The following is a 4,513-nucleotide window of genomic DNA, read 5'->3' on the forward strand; positions in this document are numbered from 1 at the left end:
ATGATGGATAATGACTGTTGAGGTTAAGCATTATCTATAATTGATCTCAAACTGGCAAGAAACATGGAAAGTTTGACGTTCTGAATCTGAATATTACTCAAAGTGGACTCAATTCTGAGTATTTGTATTCAAGGGTGGAAAGAGTTGTTGAATGTGACAGCCATTGTTGGTGTTTAGGCAGAAGAATTTTGATAATCTTCGCCTGAAGGTTTCTAAATCTCGTGTGTTCACACATGATTTGGGAAGAGCGTTCCAGTCTTTGATAGTGCGGGGGGTGCAAATGAATATTTGTAGATGTTTCAGTCTTAGTTTTTTGAGTGGGATTTTCTTTGAATGCATGAATTTCGTTGTATGTCTAATTGTTCTGGAGAGATGGTCGTCATTTTGTTTGTAATTTTGAACATAAAAGTTAGTCGTTGTTCTTTCCGACTGTCTTTTAAGGGAGTCCATCCAAGCTGTGTGATCGTGCCTGTTATGCTGCTATGGGGACTGTAGTCATTGAGGACAAATCCTGCAGCGCAGCACTGGACAGCTGCAATCGCTTGTATATCTGGTTGTAGGTTTGGATCTCAAACTGTACAGTATTATCATCATCATCATCATCATCATTATTATTATTATTATTATTATTATTATTATTATTATTATTATTATCATTATTATTATTATTATTATTATTATCATCATCATCATCATTATTATTATTATTATTATTATTATTATTATTATTATTATTATTATTATTATTATTATTATTATCATTATTATTATTATCATTATTATTATTATTATTATTATTATTATTATTATTATTATTATTATTATTATTATCATAATTACTATTATTATCGTTATTATTATTATCATCATCATCATCATCATCATCATTATTATTATTATTATTATTATTATTATTATTATTATTATTATTATTATCATAATTACTATTATTATCATTATTATTATTATCATCATCATCATCATTATTATTATTATTATTATTATTATTATTATTATTATTATTATTATACTATTATTATTATTATTATTATTATTATTATTATTATTATTATTATTATTATCATTATCATCATCATCATCTTCTTCTTCATTTCTTTTTATCCCAACCCTTCCTTGAGGACAAATCCTGCAGTGCAGCACTGGACAGCTGCAATCGCTTTTATATCTGATTGTAGGTTTGGATCTCAAACTGTACAGGAATATTCTACGATTGGTCTTACAAGTGTTCTTCTTCTTCTTCTTCGTCTTGTGGAAACCTCCAATATTGTCGAGGATCACTCCACAGTTTGTAGGATTTTACATTTTAAACTTGCTAAAACTCTGCACATAATACTAATTTAAAATAAAACAAACAAAAAAACACATAGATTAAAAAGTCACGTTGTGAACTCTAGCAATCGCGTGAAGGCATGTTGACAACCGTTTTCAGCTTCAGCTGGGAGGCTATTCCATAGTCGGGCAGTGGAAGGGAAAACGAATACGCGTGGGCGTCTGTTTTTGATGTTGGGATGGTTACTCTTGCTGTGTGTCCCCTCGTATTTCTTGTGCCGATATCTTTGATGTCGTTTGGAAGTTTAAGGCACGAATTTTTGTAGTAGATCTTGTGGAACAATTTAAGTTTATCTATCTTTCTTCTCTTTTCCAGAGGTTCAAGGCCAATCCGTTGTGATATTTCAGACGCACTTGAGAAAGGATCGAATGTGTTTGTGATGCGTCTTGCTGTTTTTCTTTGGATGTTTTCTAAGGTGTCGATGTTTTTCTTTGTATATGGGTCCCAAATTGAGCTGCCATACTCCAAAATTGGTCTAACAATAGTTTTAAAAGCAAGGGTTTGAGTTGTGATTGGGCATCTTTTTAAATTGCGGGTGATGTAAACGCTTGTTTGATTTGCCTTTGAAGCCAGGTGACATATGTGGTCATTCCATTTGAGGTTTTTAGCAAACTCAATGCCAAGGTATTTTGCTGTCTTTAAATGTTCCAGGTTTTGACCATGAAGTTGGTATTCAAATGTAATAGGTGCTTTCTTATTTGTGGTGGTTAGAACATTGCACTTTGATACGTTAAATTCCATTTGATTTATTGTTTCCCATTCTTGTAATTTAGCTAGATCGTCATTTAATGTTTTGCAGTCATCTGTTGTTCTTATCTGATTATATAATGCTGTGTCGTCAGCAAAGAGGAGCACTTTTGACCTTATACCTCATGGAAGATCATTTATGTACACTAAAAATAGGACGGGCCCAAGGACTGAGCCCTGAGGTACGCCTGATGTCACCATCCCGATAGTGGAAGTCTCGCCGTCGACAAGAACTTGTTGGGTGCGATTGTCCAGAAAAGTTGCAATCCATTGTAAGGTTTTGTTCCTGATACCAACGTCATACAATTTCTGGATTAACCGATGGTGAGGAACCCTGTCGAAGGCCTTGGCAAAGTCCAGTAGTACTAGATCAATTTCCCCACCTTTATCAATAGCAGCTGACAGATCATGTGTTAATGATAGAAGTTGAGTTTGACATGAGTGGTGCTTCCTAAATCCGTGCTGTTCATCACAAAAAATACTGTTATGTAGACGGTTTCTTTTAGGTTTGCTTGGCAATGCTTGATGTTCCTTTTAATGAACCTGAGCACAGAATGACTGATATCATTATTATTATTATTATTATTATTATTATTATTATTATTATGATTATTATTATTATTATTATTATTATTATTATTATGATTATTATTATTATCATCATCGTCATCATCATCATCATCTTATTATTATTATTATTATCATCACCATCATCATCATTATCATCATCATCATCATCATCATCAGCGGCGTGGCATGCTTACAGTATAAAGTGGTGCCAGACGAAAATGACTTACACATGCTACATGTGTAAATATAAAAGAAAGAAAAAAAACTTACATACTTGTTAAGTAAATTTGCATGGTGATGTTTCTATTCCTGCAAATCTTTTCAATAGTTTGTTTATATAAATCACGAACGAATATATTGATTGGAGTTTGGACACTGAGGGAAATGGCTAAAGGGACACATGCAGACATTGAATGTCAATCGAACAAAGGGTAATTTCAAAACTTACAAAGCGTAAGAATGTAAACAACCCATGGCCTATTAAACGAGTACTGTAGTTACGTCATGAAACAGCCCATTCCACTTCGGAAATCAAACATGACACCATACAAGATCTCTCTCTCTCTCTCTTTCTCTCTCTCTCTCTCTCTCTCTCTCTCTCTCTCTCTCTACCTATCTGTGTTGTGTGTGTGTATGTGAGATGAACGCGCACGCACACACACACACACACAAAGTCAAACACGCATATTCACGCGAAGATCATGCATTTAGCATATATATTAATAATAATAATAATAATAATAATAATAATAATAATAATAATAATAATAATAATAATTATTATTATTATTATTATTATTATTATTATTATCATTATTATTATTATTATTATCATTATTATTATTATTATTATCATTATTATTATTATTATTATTATTGTTGTTGTTGTTATTGTTTTTGTTGTAGTTGTTGTTGTTATTATTATCATTATTATTTATTATTATATTATTATTATTATTATTATTATTATTATTATTATTATTATTATTTATTATTATTATTATTATTATTATTATTATTATTATTATTATTATTATTATTATTATCATTATTATTATTATTATTTATTTATTTATTATTATTATTATTATTATTATTATTATTATTATTATTATTATTATTATTATTATTATTATTATTATTATTATTATTGTCATCATCATCAATGTTGTTATTTGTGTGTGTGTGTGTGTGTGTGTGTGTGTGTGTTTGTTTGTTTGTTTTTTTTTTTTGTTTTTTTTTTGTATATCATCATTGATACCATTATCATCGTCATAATCGGCGTTATCGACGCGAACATATTTACAGGTCTGATAACTAGCTACTGATAACCCAAATTGTTGTGGGCTCATTGTTGTTATGGAAATTATGTCAAACCAACGCAAAATATTGTCCATTACAACAATGGTAAATCAAGCCCCTAAATGCGTCCGGTTATCAGACCTGCAAATAATTGCATATTGGCCGTTATCATGACCATAAAAATGCCAAAATAACATTTTAAACATGTTTAATGGATTTTAATAGATTTGGCATAAACCAGGCAATACTACACACATTGAGCAGATCTGGCATCAATAATGTTGGGAAGAGCTTTGGATTTCAGAGCGGTTATCGGTTTCCGTGTGATCAACATTTTGAAGCCGTTTGCTATTTTCGTTATTCATCGGTGACATCCACTTAAAATGATTAAATATTGAACAGAAGTCTTAATTTTATTGAAATATGTTACAATTTCACGATTATTAGAGTTGCTTTCCCTACCTAGCGTGCCAATGGTTATCTCCAGTTGATCCAGTAAAAGGATCTGACAGATCCGATTACATGTTCAGGTTTCGTAAAGGT

Source organism: Berghia stephanieae, chromosome 1, assembly GCF_034508935.2.
Source record: "Berghia stephanieae isolate SIO BIC M18660-M18661 chromosome 1, UCSD_Bste_1.3, whole genome shotgun sequence".
In the NCBI taxonomy this organism is placed as follows: domain Eukaryota; kingdom Metazoa; phylum Mollusca; class Gastropoda; order Nudibranchia; family Aeolidiidae; genus Berghia; species Berghia stephanieae.